Source organism: Monodon monoceros, unplaced genomic scaffold (assembly GCF_005190385.1).
Source record: "Monodon monoceros isolate NGI ecotype Baffin Bay Population unplaced genomic scaffold, NGI_Narwhal_1 Super_Scaffold_19, whole genome shotgun sequence".
Taxonomy (NCBI): domain Eukaryota; kingdom Metazoa; phylum Chordata; class Mammalia; order Artiodactyla; family Monodontidae; genus Monodon; species Monodon monoceros.
Genome location: NW_021703775.1, coordinates 73,119,130 through 73,139,270, shown reverse-complemented (window position 1 = coordinate 73,139,270; position 20,141 = coordinate 73,119,130). Strand labels below are relative to the sequence as shown.

General features: G+C 38.3%; 1 protein-coding gene across 4 annotated transcripts in view; it reads right to left on the bottom strand.

Moving 5' to 3' along the window:
* PUM2 (pumilio RNA binding family member 2) overlaps positions 1 to 19,730 on the bottom strand; it is a 92,158-nt gene extending 72,428 nt beyond the window's left edge. For 2 of the 4 annotated variants that reach the window (XM_029232808.1, XM_029232812.1), the window contains exon 1: positions 19,479 to 19,730. The gene's annotated coding sequence lies outside the window, so the exon portion shown is untranslated. The remainder of the gene's footprint in view (positions 1 to 19,478) is intronic. The other 2 variants (XM_029232807.1, XM_029232811.1) reach the window with 1 other exon arrangement.
* Positions 19,731 to 20,141: the final 411 nt, after the last annotated feature.

The following is a 20,141-nucleotide window of genomic DNA, read 5'->3' as shown; positions in this document are numbered from 1 at the left end:
CTGTCATCAAAAAAATCTACAAATAACACAGGACTTCCATGGTGGTACAGTGGTTGGGAATCTGCCTGCCAATGCAGGAGACAAGGGTTAGATCCCTGGTCTGGGGAGATCCCAAATGCCGCGGAGCAACTAAGCCCATGCGCCACAGCTCCTTAGCCTGCGCTCTAGAGTCTGCGAGCCATAACTACCGAAGCCCGCGTGCCTAGAGCCTGTGCTCCACAACAAGAGAAGCCACCGCAATGAGAAGCCTGCCAACACAACAAAGAGTAGCCCCCGCTTGCTGCAACTAGAGAAAGCCAGCGCGAAGCAACGAAGACCCAACGTCGCAATCAAATAAAAACAAGGGCCAGAAATTCCCCTAAACTTGATGAAAGCAAAATTTACGGATTCAAGATGCTCAGTGAGGGGCTCCCCTGGCGGCGCAGTGGTTGAGAGTCCGCCTGCCGATGCAGGGAACACGGGTTCGTGACCCGGTCCGGGAAGACCCCACATGCCGCGGAGCGGCTAGGCCCGTGAGCCATGGCCGCTGAGCCTGCGCGTCCGGAGCCTGTGCTCTGCAACGGGAGAGGCCGGAACAGTGAGAGGCCCGCGTACCGCAAAAAAAAAGATGCTCAGCGAACCCCAGGCAAGATAAACAGGAAAAACAAAAACGAGACCCCACATCCACGCACATCATAATAAAAGTGCTGAAAATCAAAGAGAAAATCCTGAAAGCAGCGAGAGGAAAAACATTACAAAAAGGGGAAAAATGATGACTGACTTCGCACTAGAAACAATGGGGACCAGAATAAAAAGGACAGACTTTAGAGGGCTGAAAGAAGAAAAACGCTAACCTAGAATTTTTATCTGATGGAAATCTCCTTCAAGAATAAAGACTAAAAGACATTTTTAAATAAAAGGAAAATAAAATTTGTTAAACAGACTTCCACCTCAGAAAATCCCTTTAAAAAATTCTTAGGCTAAAGGAAAAGGGTACCAGATGGAAACTCAAATCAGGAAGGAATTAAGAGCACCAGAAATGCTAAGTATGTGCATAAGTACAAAGGACTAGTTTTTCCTCTCAATTTCTTCAAAACACATAAGCCCATGTAAAGCAAAAATTTTATTATGGGTTTGATAACATGTAGATGAACCAATTTACATGTACAACCAATACCTACTATAAAAAATATCTCTAGCCATACCATCATGACACCTAGTGATTTAAAACAAAACTCAGTTTGAGATCAAAATACTCGTTTATCACACAACATTATACAGTTGGCCCTCTATATCCATGAGTTCCACATCTGCAGGTTTCACCAATCAGGGATCAAAAGTATTTAAAAAAAAAAAATTCCAGAAAGTTCCAAAAAGCAGGGAATTAAATTCCCTGAGGGCTGGTAATTATTTATCAATACATAGCACTGACATTGTATTTACAACTATTTACAAAGCATTTACATTGTATTAGGTATTATAAGTAATCTAGAAATGATTTAAAGTATACCCTAGTATGCACACAGGTTATATGCAAATGCTACACCATTTTATACAATGAACGTGAACATCCTCAGATTTTGGTATTGGGCTGGGGAGGCACCTGGAACCAATACCCTGCAGATACTGAGGAACAACTGTACATCCTTAAATACATATATAGTTTGGAGGGGCCCCCAATTATCTGATTAAGTAAAGGAATCTTAGTCCAAATGTGTCCTACACTTCTCAGTCATGCAATCAAAGTTCTACATCTCACATGACACAATTCATGCTAATGTCTAGTATGGTCTGCTCAAACCATCTTTGATTTCCCTTGTTTCTTTAAAATTTCCTAAATTTGGGCAGCGTCCATTTTATTTTTCTATTTAAATAATTCCTAGGGTCTCCATATTGCCCTAGACTCGATGTCCTTTATATTCTTTTTCTTAAGATGATTTACATTTGTGATTTCACTTTCTTTAAACCTTACATTTTATAGACCTTGTATTTTCTAGATTTCCCATCCCATTACAGCCTCAACTTCTTCCAAGCATCAACTGCTTCCCAAACCTAATGGCCAATCCTTTGAAAGCTTTGAGATACTGCTGACATGTTATCAGGAATCATGTATTGATATTTTCAATCACCTAAAGAGGTGTTCTAATTTCTTAAGAATGCTTCAAATTTAAATCCTACCAACTTGACAATGCAGCCATATAATTTTGAGTTCATAATTCAATTTATGAACACACACTAAATGACATTAAGCCCTGAAATCTGGGCTCAACATACAAAGATCACACCAATTACAGTCATTAAAAAAAAAAATCTCCCATGTGACATCTTATTTACCTGTATCCTCTGAGGACAGACTGTCCTTATTAAGAATTATTCCACTAGGGCCAAAAACATAAGATTCTTATTATTTAGGATGGAAATAGTTCTAAAATGGATTCATTATTCTGCAATCCTGAAGAAAGAATAATGGACAAATTTTATATTTAAGATCATGTGGTAGAGTACAAATAGTATGTGATTTTAATTCAGAATATGAGTTCAAGTTTTAACTTTTGCCCGTTGTCTAACCTCTAAATCTTACTTATCTGTTGTGAAGATCAAACTAGATAATGTATCCAAAAGTGTTTTGTGAGCAATTAATAAAAAGTGCTAAACAAATAACTAGTTACTATTAAGATCATTACATACTACTCGAGAAAGAACTGATACTTCCTGAGACTCCTGGGGTGCTCAACGTTTTGTGTTTCTTGTATGCTTCTGTTAGTATTCCACCCTCCTGCCTTGTTGTCAGGTTAAATATCACTTGACCTGAACATACAGTATCCCTTCTGACCTTTCTAATTAGGTTGCTTTTAATTTGTAGTAATGTGTAGCCTCAGATGAGTGTGGTAGACTTGTAAGAGTAAACAAGCTCTAAGAAGGAAACTACCTCCAACAAACACAAAAACACATTCTAAAGTTACAATCCTTTCTTAGGAAAGCAATTTGGCATCATATATACAGGTTCGTACATCTTGAGCCCATCTCCCTAACTTTGAAAATCAATCCTAAAAAGAAAACCTAAACACAAAAAAGTTTTATGTACAAAGATGTTTGTAGCAGTGTTGCTTGCAGATCCTGAAATTATAAGCTGCATAACTGCCTCACAATAGTTAAGTGATATAACACATCTATAAAGTATAGTGTAGCTATTAAAAATATTAAAAATATCGTAATTTTTAGTTTATTACAATAAATCTGTATAATCTATGAATGAAAGAAAGGAGATTTTTATTAGGAAAAAAGGAGTAGACTTAAGAAATCTTCTCAGGAGTAGACTTAAGAAATCTTCTCAGGCAGTGTCTTATTTAGTAAAACATGCACTTACCATGTGATCAAGCTATGCGCATCCAAGGCATTTACCTAAGAGAAATGAAGACTATGCCCACATAAAGTCCTGTACCTATTTAGAGCATCTTTATAATGGAAATGACAGAAACGCCTCTACACAGATGACTGGATAAACACACTGTTATGCCATACGATGGTGTACTGCTCATTGATAAAAAGGAGCGAACAGTGCCACAACAGGGATGAATCTTCAAATGTGGAATAAAAACCTTCACACAAAAGAATGCGTATTGTGTGATTCCAAAATGAATCAGTAGCATCAAAAAGCAAATCAGTGGTTGCTTGGGGTTGGAAAGCAGAGAGAGGATTACCTGAAAAGAAGTACTTCTGTATATTAATTCTGGGGTTGTTACATTAGTGTATAGATTGATTGGTATTGGTGAACCATATACTTTTTAGTGTATGTAAATTAGATCTTGATAAAGTTGATGTTTTAAAAGATGACTGTATAACATGAACTGAAATTATGATAAAACTAAAGAGATCAAAACAATATGGTACTGGGACAAAGAGAGACAAAGAGAGGGACAGAACAATAAATTCGAGAAACTGAAAAAAAAAAAAAAGAAATCTTCTCAGGAATAAAAGCATCAGAGCTTTACCAAAGCCCCTTCTTTGCTTACTTCTACATTTTCATCCGTGGTCCAAATAGATAAGGTAATAAGGTGAAGAAACTCTGGATAAATGTGAGAGGTATCTTAGCTATATGGATCCACATACTTTTGTGGTGAATCATGCCCTAGTGCAGGGGTCAACAAACTTATTCTGTAAAGAGCCAGACACTATACATTTTAGGCTTTACAGGCCGTATGGTCCCTCAACTTCTCAACTGTGCATCTATAGCACAAAAGCAGCCACAGACAATAAGAAAATGAGTGAGCACGAATGTGTCCTAATAAAACTTTATTTATGAACAGTGAAGTCTGAATTCCATATTTTTTCATGTGTCACAAAATATTATTTTTCTTTTGATTTTTTTCCCCAACCATTAAAAATTCTAAAAGTCAATTCTAGAGAGCAGTTCAAACAAAAACAGTTGGTGGGCCAGATCTGGCCTGTAGGCCAAAGTTTGCTGACCTCTGCTCTAGCGCATTTACTCTCGACTGTTACACAAAAAATCAAATGCAGATAATTCACCCTCAAACTCGAGCAGACCCAAAGTTAAGCATCAGGGCTTTGCTTTCAACCTTTTCATTTATACTCTCACCATGTACATTTTTTATTTTAATAATGAACGGGAATTTCAGATTACGTTTAATGAAGGTTATTTTATTATTTTCTTTCAATGACCAGGGTGGGTTATGGGGAAAAGACTTTAAAAACAAGATAGGGGCTTCCCTCGTGGCGCAGTGGTTGAGAGTCCGCCTGCCGATGCAGGGGAGGCGGGTTCGTGCCCCGGTCCGGGAAGATCCCACATCCCACGGAGCGGCTAGGCCCATGAGCCATGGCCGATGAGCCTGCGCATCTGGAGCCTGTGCTCCGCAACGGGAGAGGCCGCAACAGTGAGAGGCCCGCGTACCACAAAAAAAAAAAAAAAAAAAAAAAAAAAAAAAAAGAGAGACAAAACAAAACTCACAAAGCAAGACTCAAGCTCAGCTTTTCAGTTTAAGGTGTTATTTATTTCAACTATGAGAACGCAAATGGAGGAGAAAGTAGGCAAAACAATGAGATACAAAGAAAATAAACACTTTCGATTCTTCTGCAATGACCTTCATATTAACCATAATGAAACTGCAGGGGTGGGGGTCACACACATGCCACTAAGGACGCTTAAAATTTCTGCGCTGGTGTCACCTGATGGCAAGGGAAAAGAATCTGGACATAATTTAACAACTCTCCCCTGCGTGGTTAGACCTAAGGAAGAAAGAGAACAATCTCTTCTTTCAACAAGCAATGGAGTATCTAGCTATCAGTTATATAATACTGACCTGACTAGTTCCCTTGAAGAAAATGTATCCCAGAATTATAGTACACACTATACTGCTTGGGGGTGTAAAGTCTGTCTTCATTGTTTTTTTTTTTTTGGTCTGCATTATTAAGCCATGAAGTTTTCCAATATTATTTCCTTAAACAATTAGAATTTGCTAATATAGAAAACACATAATAGAAACTTTTCTATGGACAAGACCATGTGTAATCTTGAGGTAAATTTAAATTAAAAAGTTAATAGTTTTTGGGGCTTCCCTGGTGGCGCAGTGGTTGAGAGTCCGCCTGCTGATGCAGGGGACACGGGTTCGTGCCCCGGTCTGGGAAGATCCCACATGCCGCGGAGCGGCTGGGCCCGTGAGCCATGGCCGCTGAGCCTGCGCATCTGCAACAGGAGAGGCCACAACAGTGAGAGGCCTGCGTACCGCAAACAAACAAACAAAAGTTAATCGTTTTTGAGGTTATGATGTTTCCTAGCAAAAGAAGAGTGTCTTATTAAGTTCTAAAATTTAACAGTATTAGTTAATTTTTCTGTAGACAACATTACTAATTATGTGAGAAAAACAGATCAAGTACTTCAAATAACAACTTGGTTAAGTTTTGTGGGTTTTCATATTTACTAATGCGTACGCCAAAAGGTTTACAAATAGTTGGTGTAATGAACCAAGAATATGCATTATTTTCTTAGGTAACATCTGATCCAATTCCTTACCATATGCCTACCATAAAAAATAGGTTGGGGGGCAAAAACCATTTAAAGCTACAATAAATGGTATTAAAGCACCAGCATATAACACCAATTACATTTTTATAGTTTTATAATTAGTTCTATTTTAAAGCCATAGTAGTAATTAAACTCTGGAGTTAAAGGGGCTAGGAACTGTGTCTTAGCCACCAAAATGCTCAATATATACTGAATGAAAAAAATCATTCTATATTTTATGAAATGTAAATTCAGATCATGAAATCATCTAATATCTGGATAGTGACTGTTTATAAATGCCTTCATATATATGAATACACAATGCTCATTTTATAGAGACATAAACAAGACTTTTCCTCAGACTTTTTGTACAACTGAAAACATTTACCAAACATAAAATGAGTGCTACTTCCCATTGGCACTACTTCTCCAAACTGGTCCTCTAATACCTAGAGGCTGCTGCTACCTCATGCATCCATTACAAAAACAACAAAATTACATGAAAACTGGGACTTCCCTGGTGGTCCACTGGGTAAGACTCCATGCTCCCAGTGCAGGGGGCCTGGGTTCAATCCCTGGTCCAGGAACTAGATCCCTCAAGTGTGCCACAACTGAAGAGTCTGCATGCTGCAACTAAGAAGCCTGCATGTCCCAGCTAAAAGATCCCACATTCAGCAACAAAGACCTGGCGCACCCTAATAAATAAATATTTTTTTAAAAATTACATGAAAACTTAATTGATTCACATAAGTCAATGCACACAAAGAGTAACTTAAGCTGCTTATAAAATATTCTTAGTAGTCATACTCTTTGGACTGTTTTTAGTGAACATAATCATTGAGCATTAGTGGTATCCACTGAAAACAGGTACTAAAGTCCTTAAGAATACCTTAGTCTCTTCAGCATAGTAAATCACTTACGCAAATTTTCCAACAAAATTCATTTGTTTAGCAATGCCTTTTCTTATCCATATGACAAAGGTAAACGTAAATCCAGGTGTAAGTATTTCTGGTAGACCATTAGCCTTCACAGGCTTAATATTAGAAGTCTCTAGGAACCACCATCAACACCCAGTAATCTGTTATTTATCTGGGGGTACAAATTGAATCACACACTTTTCTAGTGGTGTTGGACAAGTCACTCAGGGGGTAACTAAGCCAGGAACCATAAATATTTTTTTGATATTTGCTACTCATTTGTCCATGTACTTCATGGGGGAATTACATACTTGTTTTACCAGCATCAAGAACAGTACTGTATAACTGACTTGACTATATTAAGGAAAAGTCAAAGTTCACATTTTGAATAAAACTTGGCCAAAAAAATGTGTTATCAATATACAGACTCCCAGAAACTAGAAATCTTCAAAGACCGTAGCTCAATTCTTCTAACTAAGATTAGAAATTAAGATTGTTTCAGCACCGGCATTAAGACATTAAATAAAAGTTAACCAAATATTTATGTGCAAGAATACTTTAGCTCTTTGAGGATCAATCTCAGATATCATATTTCTCAAGGAGATTAAATAGGGTAAATATATACTTACTTAATGCAAATATAAGACAAGGTATTTTTTTTTCCTTAGAATTCTCTCAAAGGCGAATCACCATATATTTGAGTCCTTACAAAGTCTCTTGTATTACAAGGCATTCTCTCAATTGGTTTAGTTTAAGAAATAAAATACTGCTTATGGAAATTCTTTTTTTTCTTTGAAAAACAAAATACTGTTTAGAGAAGATCTACACACTAAAACAACCTCAATCAATGCCAGTTTTTCATGCTTTTACACATCACCTGAGAGAAGTAGGTCAAATAACTTAAGATGGAAATGAAGATAATTATTAGATAACGCAAAGTGGCTCTAATGAGTCCAAGATACATGTGAAATGTCCAAGATATATCATGAAGTGAGTCCCCCAAAAGCAGTATTTCTAAATTAATGTTCTTATATGTAATTTAATATGCCATCACCCTAAAAGTGGAACAAGCAGACATTATATGCCTCATGACATAATGTAATACAAAACAGTACCACCAATGAAGAATTACTGCCTAAAAAACTCCCCCAGTAAACATCAATCTAATAATAAAGCTGCTAGATCTAAATACTGATTTATCAGAAATATGAGAGAGAGAGAGAGCAAAGTCAATAGATAACACAAGGAAGCAATCGCCCAATCTAGAATACGGAAAAAAGAAAAAATTCACCTCATTTCACTATCAATGAAATTTTTAAAAGAGGAGGAGAGGGAGGACTATTATATACACTAAAAGACTTAAAAGTCAAATACATTGTATAAACCTTGCTTGAATCCGGATTCTAACAAACCAACTATAAAAAAACTTTTTAGAAAATCAGGGAATTCTAGATATAGAATGGGTATTAGATGATATTAAGGAATTTTGTTAGCTGTGATAATAGCAAGAAGATTGCATTTTTTAATAAGTTCTCATCAGTAAGAGAATTTATGCTTAAACTGGCTACTGTCTGGGATTTGCTTTGAAATATTCAAAAAAGTAAAATATGGGTATAAAGATTTCACACACTGTTGAATATGGATGATAGATCTCCAAGGGTGTACTGTACTATTCTACTTGTGCTTGAAAATTTCCATAATAAGTTTAACAAAATAACAATATGACAAGCAGCCATGTGAAGCAGGTGGTATTTAAGCTGGGCCCTGAAGGATAGGTACAATTTGGACACCCCCCCACCACACACACACACACACACACACACACACTTTTAAACAAAACATTTATAAACTGCAGCTTGTAAAGGGGGTTACTCTCCAGAAAGTTAACTGACTTACAGTCCAAGCTGTTGTTTAAACCTAACATCACTTATTATTTCAACCATATTTTTGACAAGTAGTATATGAAATTTAAAAAAACAAAACTGATTTCCAAATGAGCATAAACCTCCTTGCACTAATTTCTATCAGACACCATCCCCAAAGAGAACAAGAGAATGTACTGAGCACTTGATTTTATGCCAGAGATGATATTAGGAACATTATATTTAATTCTCATTACAATTCAGCAAAGTAGGTATTGTATTCCTACTTTACAAATAAGGAAATTGTGGTCAATTTCCCTACCGTAATAGACAAAGCTACTAAAACGGCAGAGGATTCAACACCATCAAGACTTCAAAAGCTCCATGCTCTTTTCTATACCAACCAAGCATAAACCATCACTCTGTTCCCCAACCTTCCTTTTGCTAAACTATTCCAGTCCCCTGGACAGCTCTTTGCCATTTATCTCTTCATGTGCAGATCCTACAAATCCCTTAAAGTTTGGCTCAAATGCCACTTTCTCCATTAAAACCTCCCCCAAGTCATCTTTTTCTCAATTCTCATGGCATTTAATTTGTATTTTTCAATGTATTAATATCATCTTATCCATTAGACTTTAAAACTTCTCTCAATCAGAATTATGATAGAAAAAAACATGAACCACAATTTTGCACTTTCTGGTTATGCCAGTGTTCTGTGAAATGTTAATAGTCATGAGGAAGGAGACCAAAAGAAGGATACTAAATACTGTAATAGGGAGAGAGGGAAAATGATAATATTATCAACTATACACCCATTAAAAAGCATGAAATGGATATATTTATGCATACATGGAAAAAATTCTAGGATACTAAGTGAAAAGGCAAGGTGAAAACAGTGTTTCTATCATTCCACTTTTGTAAAACAGAAAACAATCAGAAAGAGTGACACAACCATTAACAGTGGTCACATCAGGAAAAGGGTATGCATGATTTTTATTTTACATTTTATAGTTCTATACTCTGAATATTTGCCATTTGTTACTTATATTTTTAAAATATTCAAAATATATACATGTTAAAAATCACTATAAACAAGTCAACTTGGAAATCAATAGTCTTATATGGTAGAACTCAAATATACATACACCTATACATAAGAGAGGTTATCATGACTTATCAACAAACATAACAGAAAAACATCTTTTCAATAAATTAAGCATCACTTAAAAATATTCTCTGGAATTCCCTGGCGGTCCAGTGGTTAGGACTCAGTGCTCTCACTGCCATGGGCCCAGGTTCAATCCCACCCCTTATCTGTAAACTTTTAAGGGTTTTTAAGATGATACAAAGGAATTTACACGTATACCCAATACCTACTATAGTAACTATCTCTAGCCACACCTTCATGAGACTTTGAGTTTAAAAAAAATCAAAATCCAATTTGTAGATCTAAATATTCTATCATCACCTGATTTAAAGGAATTACACTTGTGGTCAGCACTTAGTTTTTTAAATCTAAGTTAGTTCTACCTTACTCTTTGATATATTTCTGCAAAGTGTTTAAAAAAAACAATGGAGCCAACCAAATCATACATTTAAACACAATATATTTGACAGTATGCTATAACAAACATGATTTACGTATTTCTAGCTTTCAAAGTATTTCATAGTATTGTTCTTTGTAAGTATTCTTTGACAAAAAGTTAGGAAAGAAGAGGTGAACTGGTTTAAAAACAATTTACCATTACTCCCTACCACTCAAGACTATCACTGACCCGAATTCAGAAAATCCCAATGGAAGCCAAAATACTCCAGTTTCACATAGCAATGTGAATACATAAAATTAATCACTACAGGAAGCTAACTCCAAGTCTGGTGCCCTGAAGGTTAATTATCCGGGGTAAAATACACCACATTAAAATCTGAGATGGATCAAAGATGTGCCTTTCTCAGTACACATAGTGAGGATCTGTAAATTGATCCTCAGGAAACTAAACGTGCTAACATTTTGGAAACACTTCATGTACTCCTCAGGGATATTAGCACCTCAATTTTAAGGTCACTGGTTCTCAAATCCTCACAGTACATCAGAATCTAGACAGAAGGTTTGAAAACTACTAACACTTAGATCCCACCTATCTAAGACTTATTTGAATTAGTCTGGGCAGGGAGAAAGGCCCAGGTTTTTATTAGTATTTTTAAGCTCTCCAGGCAATGCTTCCCTGTGCAGATAGGATTGAAAGCCTTACATACACCATACCACCTACAGCTAAGGGATATATTCACAAGCACCCTAATGGTTTTCCAATGAAAAAATTTTGTGTCATTCATCATGGTGTAACAGAAACAGAAACCAGAACCAAAAGATCTAGAATATGGTACCATGTTTGCCTCTAACTAGCTGAATGAACTCAGACCACTTGAACTCTCTGGTTCTGTTTCCCCATTTACAGATGAGAATAACAATGCTTCCTCATAAGGTTATTGTGAAGACTAAATGAGATAATATGTGAAATTGCAATATAAGTCCTTTCTAGAATATTAACTCACCATAATGAGTGAACATATTTTTTTCTGTTTAAGACTCAATATATAATCCTTTGACACAGTAATTTCTCTTCTGGTAATTTAACTTACATAAACAATAACATAAAAGGATGAACTGAATAATGGTATTTGCTGCAGCACTGCCTGCAGTGGTTCAAAAACAGAAAATGAACAACCTAAACTCGACAAAAATGCGTTAGCAAAATGAAAAGCCATACACTAAGTATTACAAGTTATTAAAGTTATATGTACTAATACAATAAAATATCCATGATATTAAATAAAAACACCAAGTTGCCTAAGGTGTGTAACCTGATCCCAGTTTTGTTTAACAAAAGAGGGGCAATGTATATGTTAGTGTGGAGTATGAAAAAAATAAACATCTAACTTTGGTAGGAGAGGGGGTACTGTTGGTGTTGTAAGGCTTGTTGACATTAGCAAATGAAAGCTTTTTTTAAAAAGGTCCTATATTAATACAGTTTAAACACATTATAATTTAGAAGCTTTATCACAGTCAATAGAGTACAAGCAATCTTGTGCTATTTTCAGTTCAGTTTAGTACTAGGCTGAATGCCCAACAACAGAAGACTTGTCTAGAATGGCTACCTAGTAATTTTCAATTGTTACACAGTATCAATAGAATCCCTATGGCACCAAGGAGGAATAACTGAAGAAATGTTAATTAGGTTGTAACAGAGGACTAAAGGAAATCATTTGAGTTCATGGTCTGAGAGAACTGGAAAAAATAAAAACCACTTTAAGCAGCAGACTTTAGTGCAGTTTTTAAAAGATTTTTTCTTCCGACAAAAATTTTCCAAAGTGTGTTCCTTAATCGCCAATGCACAGTGTTCTTTAAAATAAGAGGTTCCTCGTCCAATACATTTAAGATATGCTGCTCCCCAGCACCCACTTGTTCTTTTGCAAGCTGAGTACATGGTCATTCTGGAATTCATTCTCTGTGATAACAGCATAGTAAAGGCTCTGAGAAGTCCCACAATTAAAACTGTTTAACTGGGAATTTCCTGGCAGTCCAGTGGTTATGACTCTGCGCTTACACTGCTGAAGGCCTGGGTTCCATCCCTGGTTGAGGAACTAAGATCCTACAAGCAGCACAGTGCGACATGCATGCATGCATAAATAAATAAATCTGCTTAACTTTAACCCAGTATTATTGTAACTTTCTGTAAGCATGTTAACACAAAGCTGATTATTTTGAGAAGCAGCTATTTCTAGTCATTTCCAAGAAAAAAATGAACGAGTTATCTATTTCAACTTTCTTGAACTTTTGTCTAGGAAAAGTCATAACCTATGACAGTTAAAAGGTTTTAAAATGTTTAGTTCATGATAGGCATAATAAATAGTCTAAGAAAAATATTAGCTGTACAAATCTTTGAATTAAACAAATACGAGGAAATTTTTTAGGTGACGAATATGAACTGTGATTTTTTAAAAAGTTCCTCAAATATTCAAGAACAAGCCTTGAATTGGTGATCTGTTTCCCAATGACTTTAAAGTGATATGACCAAACCAATTTCCTAAAGACATAAAAGTTAAAAAAAAAAAAAAAATTCTAAGTTGTTGCTTAGAAAACAACCAAAAACCAAACACCTAGACTGCAATGTCTGAAAAGAGAAACCAAATCTATGTCAGTTTCAAGGAGTACTAAGTTATATGCCATAAAAAGTGTCTGTGGTAGAAACAGTCTTGAGTATAATCTAAATGAAATTTACTCTATATTCATTTAAATAAAAATTTTTGGAAGAAGGCACACCAAGTAACTCATAGGAAATGTACACAATAAAACAAAAACTAATCTTAGGAAAATAACTAAGCAAATACTAAATAACAAAAACAGTAAGAACTTTAACTTCTGAAAGACACAAAGATGGGGGGGTGACACAGCACATTACAAAAAATTTTCATTATCCAATTCCTTGGAGACATCCTTATTTCTAACACTAAGCTTTAAAAGAAATCTCTTATATGGGGTATTATAGAGAACACAGAGTTGTAACAGAAAATACGCTCAACAACTCTCTTCGCAGATGCAAGGTTTCAGAATCTCATTTTTTTAGTCAATCCCTGAAGGAAAGTCATGTGTCTAACTCCTCTAACACAATCCAGGGAAAGCGATTCACAGTAATCATGTTAAGGGTTGCTGGAAAATATAGTCTGAATCTTCCCAAGATGTAATCTTGGATCTCCAAAGTCTTCTTCAGAATTATTCAAATTTAAAAAGGCCCTGGATTTCCCTGGTGGCGCAGTGGTTAAGAATCCGCCTACCAATGCAGGGGACACGGGTTTGATCCCTGGTCTGGGAAGATCCCACATGCTGCGAAACAACTAAGCCGGTGCGCCAAAACTACTGAGCCCACGTGCCACAACTACTGAAATCCTCGCGCCTAGAGCCCGTGCTCCTCAACAAGAGAAGCCACGACAGTGAGAAGCCCACGCACCGCAATGAAGAGTAGCCCCCGCTCACCACAACTAGAGAAAGCCGGTGCTCAGCAACGAAGACCCAACGCAACCAAATAAATAAATACATTTTTAAAAAAAAAAAGGTCCTTTAATCTAGTGTGCTGCTACCTGTATCTCCAATCAAATCTTTTCAATTCTCCTCCTTACCTCCACTTTAAGCTCTGCCATTCTCCCCTATCTGGGTCACTACACATACTAAACCCTCTGGCTAAATGCTACTACTTCACCCATCTCTTGACTAAATTAACTTTTCTAAGTCTTTTTATAGTCAACTTTACCTCTTCTGGAAAGCTTTTCCTGACCCCCTGCAGTGTCTACCTGAGTCCAGAGCACTTTTGCAACACCACCTCCAGTGGCACTTAGTGTACTGCACTGTGTAAACATGAGTTTAATCATCTTCCTCTCCACTGTAAACATAAGCTTATAGTTACAGTAAAACTGTAAGAACAGGAATCACTGTACCACTAACATCTAAGGACAATCTGGCACATGATAGGCCTGCAAACCTCAAAAAATGAATGCAAGTTTCTGGTAGTCTAGCTTGATGAAATGATACAACTTAGAATATCCAGAGTAACAAATGGACTGAAAGTCAGGTAATACTCCATGAGTATCTTCTCAACCAGACTTACCATAAAAATTAACAACAATTTATCTTTGGCAAGATCCTTGAATACTATTTTTGCCAGTGTAAGAGCCAAATAATTTAGAGATTAAATGACGGCACCTTTGGATGAAAAGCAATCAATTATATTTCAACTGCAAGATGGTCTAAGAAAACATCTGTAGGCAAAACCTGGAGCTATCACCTTCTCTAAACTCCAAATCTTAATTCTGTTTATGTTAAATTGGTTTCAAATGACTCAGGTTTTGCCACATAAAGTACAATGTTTTGCATTAAATCATGCTAAAAGTGCTAATACTACATAGATGTTAAATAAATGACCTGGTCACCAAAATGGAAGACACAAGTAGCTCCTTCCTGTATACAATTCTTTGTTGGTATGTAACAAAGTCATACCATAGTCCATATTTTTCTCTACCAACAATGTGCCTCATTTGACTGCTTAGCAAAAGACCTGTACTTACAGTCAGCCTGCCTCTGCCGTTTATTTACCTTTTTTTAACATGAGAATGAATAAAACCATCTTATACATTAGTGAAGACTATCTCCTGCTGATCTCTTTCAGAAACAGTGCCTAAAATCAGAGATTACCACCTTGAGATCTAGAACTTGCTACTCTTGACATAAAATGTCCAGTAAAACTGAAACCACAAAGATTTCTCTAAAACTAGTCTCTCTACACATTTTCTGGGGGACTAAAGGAAAAAAAGAAAAAAGTTAACCCCCCCCATACTATTTTTTATGTACTCTGGCGGTTTTATTTTCCTAGGCAGGTATCGAATATGTGGTTTTGTAATGTCACTTTACGGTCAATTTCACCAAATCCCTTCCAGGAAGCAGATTTTTGGAGATTTTTATGGCCCAAATATACATATCACCCTAGGGAGGTGAAAATGGCTGCCTTCTTTTGCTGTACCATTTGCAGTCAAAGTATTCTGACACCCTAACTACCCCTTCTCCCTTCACACTTCTTCCCCCTTTTTGTATCTGGTAGCTACAGTGAAATTCTGGAATATATATATAAGGTGTACACAATCTAGATGTTTTCCAGTACTCTATAATCTTTTCTCGCTCCATAAGAGAATAGTAAGAGAATAAGAAGTGAAAATCTGTGATATGTAAACTGAAAATGGATGGGATTACAGAAGCTATATTTGCAGAGGTGGTATATACTAAAGAAACTATCTTTTTGCCAACATGCTTGAATAACCATCCCTTTTAACTTCTTTTCTTTGAATTTCATTTATTTATTTATACAGCAGGTTCTTATCCCTTTTTAATTCTTTAATGCACTTTAGAAAATGAGTCAGGCAAGGGCCAAATACAACTTTTCATTTTAAGAAAAATCAATGAGGGACTTCCCTGGTGGTGCAGTGGTTAAGAATCCGCCTGCCAATGCAGGGGACACGGGTTCGATCCCTGGTCTGGGAAGATCCCACATGCCGTGGAGCAACTAAGGTCCTGCGCCACAATTACTGAGCCTGCGCTCTAAAGCCCGTGTGCCACAACTACGTGCCTAGAGCCCGTGCTCCGCAACAAGAGAAGCCACTGCAATGAGAAGCATGCGCACCACAACGAAGAGTAGCCCCCCCTCGCTGCAACTAGAGAAAGCCTGTGCACAGCAACGAAGACCCAATGCAGCCAAAAATAAATAAATAAATACGATAAAATAAAATAAATTTTAAAAGTCAATGAAACAAAACCTTCTGCAATTTCAATAAGAATTAAAATGACCCTCTGTGGGAATTCCCTGGCGGTCCAGTGGTTAGGACTGAGCGCCTTCACTGCTGTGGGCCGGGATTCAATCCCTGGTTGGGGAACTAAGACCCCGCAAGCCTCGCGGCATGGCCAAAAAAAAAAAGACACTTTGGAAGCTGACACTTGTGTTCAATTAGGCAAGCTTTAATTTCTCATTTATAAATAAGCTGGATCTTCTGAGTTACTGAAAGGAAAAGTCACTAGGGAAAAAATATTACTAAGCTAATGTCTCTAAGCATACTGCTACATGAAAATCTGAGAAGAAAAAGCATATGCCATGCACCTACCTATACAATAATTCTATACAATGTATCACTGGAAAAGCATGAAAATAATATTTCTCTGTAAATTCACTTTTCCACTGCAAAAGCAACTTAAAAAAAATGTCTTCTATCTATATTGCTAAATATGAAAATCACTATTTAAACGTTAGCTTCTAAATGATAGGGTTTGAAGAAACCTTTTCCCCACCACATCAGAATTCAGGAGTGAGAGACATTAGTTGTTAGGCTGATGGTAATCCAAATAGCTCCTTTATTACTGAAAAGCTACACTGGAAAGCATAATCTAGAGGAACAGGGCTTCCTAACACCACACCCCACAATTATCCTAACGCAGTCACAGGTAGCACCGGACAACCATGGTCCTCCTCCAGAAAGGGACAGAGTCTATCCCTGGTGGCCTTCAGAAAAAGCAAAGTGCTTTCTGCAGGGGCCAGGCTCCCAAAGAGAAAGAGGAAAGGGGCTGAGCGTACTTGATCAGTTCCTTCTTACAAACTCATCAAAGGGAAGAGTGAGAAGGTGGGACAATAGGAGCAAGTCAGACTATTTTTATGCTTTCTTAAGAACAGCAAAAAAATCTAATATGTCACAAACCAATTTACACTATTATAAGTACAATTATTACCTTAATCACACCTGTCAGTAAAAATGGCCTTAAACTGTGAATGCAAGCTAGACGAAGCCATATGTGGTACATTCAGATGTCTAAAATATGTATCCACAAGTCTTAAAAACATGAGAAAATACGGAATATTTTCCTATCTTAGAAACGCAACGAATTCAAAGGTTGTTAAATTAGAAACTACAAAGAACTTGAGTCCAGGTGACAGAACCAACCTCCACTTAAAATTATGAAGATCCTATCAGTATCTATAAAAAGGGGACCGTCTGGTCACTGAGAAGATTGGTTTTGGATGTCACACTTGGCCCAAATCTCTGATAATTACTTCTGTAAATAGGATAAGTACCTGCACAAGAAAATAAATTATCTTTCAACACCAGAAATGTTTATAGACAAGTATGGAAGGCTTAAGAAACAAAATCCTCATATTCGTATCTGTGTTAAGACTGCATTATTTGGTTTATATACTTGTAATGCCTAAGAAAAACTGGCCTACTTAAAGTGACAACCTTGTAACACCAACTTTAATACAGCAGTAATTAACTTACTTTTAAAAAAGCTGAAATCTTACCAATATCAAAACATCAAAGAACTTTAGACTCAAATTAAGAAAACCATGTGTTAAAATTAAACAGTTTAAACTGTTTGAAGATGTTTAAGCTTGTTAATCGCAAATCTAACTCGAAGATAAGAGACCTGTGCAAATAACAAAAATGAACTTTACAAAAAACTGAACTTTAGAAGTGAGAGCGTGGCAAGGACATATATACACTACCAAATGTAAAATAGATAGCTAGTGGAAGCAGCCGCATAGCACAGGGAGATCAGCTCAGTGCTTTGTGACCACCTAGAGGGGAGGGATAGGGAGGGTGGGAGGCAGACGCAAGAGGGAGGAGATATGGCGATATATGTATATGTATAGCTGATTCACTTTGTTATACAGCAGAAAGTAACACAACATTGTAAAGCAATTATACTCCAATAAAGATGTTAAAAAAAAAAAGAACCAGGATTCTGAAATATAACTTTAATTTTTTAAAAAATACAGCTTACTTCATACAAAAACCGCCCTCAAGGACACCGAAAGACAATTCTAAAATAACTGAATTTCACCAAAAATTGGACTTTTAAAGACATTCTTGAAATAAGGGAAATGCCAGCAACTATTTAGGACTGTGCAGATAAAGCAAATCATTTTTTAAAAGGAGGATATTAAAAAACTAAGAACAGAAACGTATCCAATTAAAACTATTTATCTTTGTGTTTTTAACCGTATTCCTAGCCAGAAATCCTTAAATCATCCTCCAATGCTCCAGGTCACATGGTGAAGAGTCACCTATTAAACATGAATCCAAGCAGTAAACAAGCTCTTAAAATCCTTAGGTAACACCCTTTATTAAAATTTTCTTGGTATACAATACCTTTACAAGTATTACATTTCTCTTAAGCATTTAAAAGCCTTTATCTAATAAAGCTTTCCTCAAAAAACTTCACCCCAAAAAATCTGTCACCAGTTTTAAGTTAAAATCTCACAAAGTACTAAAGTCCAGATTTTAACGTGATTGTCTTATTACACCTAATACGTCCGCAATTCCCATCCTACCCAAATGTTTAAATATGTGTTACAATGAAAAGCTAAGAAAAATCGGTTTTCCCCAGCTATGTTTTCAGAAGTAACAGTAACTTTTACACGCGTGTTTGGGCATACAACTTTTAACAATTTATCTTCCCCAAATTTGGCCCAGTTCAGATACAAAACGACTGCTAAAATGTTTAAAGTCCCTAATCTCTTCTTTGGTTTTAATGTACACATTTCCCTAAGTATCGAAATCTGTTCCGATAACAAAAACACAACATTCCTAACACACCGAACCCAAGTCGCCTTTTCTTTCAAACCCACACCTGTCTACCAGAAGCTTTTCCTGCACACACTCGGGCCCTCGAGAATTCCCACACTTGTTTTCATAAGCCCACGCCTTCCTCTTCGCCCACTTCCAACTCGCACGCTTCTCGGGATCCACCCGGCCTCTCCCCCCCCATTCCCGGCCCAAGGGCTGGGCGAGCGGGCGGACAGCTCGGTCTCTAACCCCGAGCGCGCCGAAACCAAAGGAAGAGCCGGGTGGGCCACCCAGCGCCGCGAGGCTGAGGCGTGGGGAGGAAAGGAAGCGGGAAAGCCGAGAGCACCCCCCGCCGGGCCCACACCCCCTTCCGGCACCCCTCCCCCGGCATTGTGCGAGCGGGCCCAAGGCCGCAGCCGTCCCGGGCAGCCCGGAGGCCCCATCCACCCTCCCTCCGGCAGGCGGCCCCCGCCAAGGCCGCCACACAAAGCCCGGGGAGCCAACCCCACGGCGCCAGAGCACGGGGAGAGGGTGCAAGCGCGACTGACTTACGGGGCTGCTGCGGCCGCGCTGCCTCAGCCGGGGACACCGACCGTTGGGCACACGGCGGCGTCGCTCTCGGCCGTCCTCCCCTCCTCCGCCTTCGGTGGTGGCAATATCTTCTTTCTCCACCTACCTCCCTCCCCCCCACCCCACCTCCTCCTTCTCCTCCCCCTCCTCCTCCGAACCACCGAAGTACCGAGGGTGAGACACAGAGACTCACAACAACATGGCTGCCACCGCCGCCTCCCCTCCCCTCCCCCCAGGCCACCGGGCGCGCGCAAGGCACCCCGGGAAATAAGGGAGGGGAACACTCACCGAGGTGCCGCTCCTCTCAGTGGCTTCCGACGCTTCTCCCGCGCTCCGGGCGCCGGCCGGCGGGAGTTCTGCGCGTGCGCACGCTTTCTGCGCTCGCGCGTTTCGGCCTTCCCTCCCGCGTGTGCTCCCCCGCCCTCACCTTTCGGGCTAGCTGCAGGTTCTGGGCTCGGCTGGGGCGCCAGGCGGGAGTTCGCGCCGGGCTCGGGAGTGCGCTCCGGGGTCTGGAGGCGCAGGCGTGGTGTTTCCGAAGTCGGCTTACGTCTCTGTCTTCCCGCGTGGGGCCTAGTCTTCAGAACTCGCTTACCCTCGGCTTCCTGCCCCGTTGCTCATTGTTCTCCCCCAGCTGCCTGTGCGGGT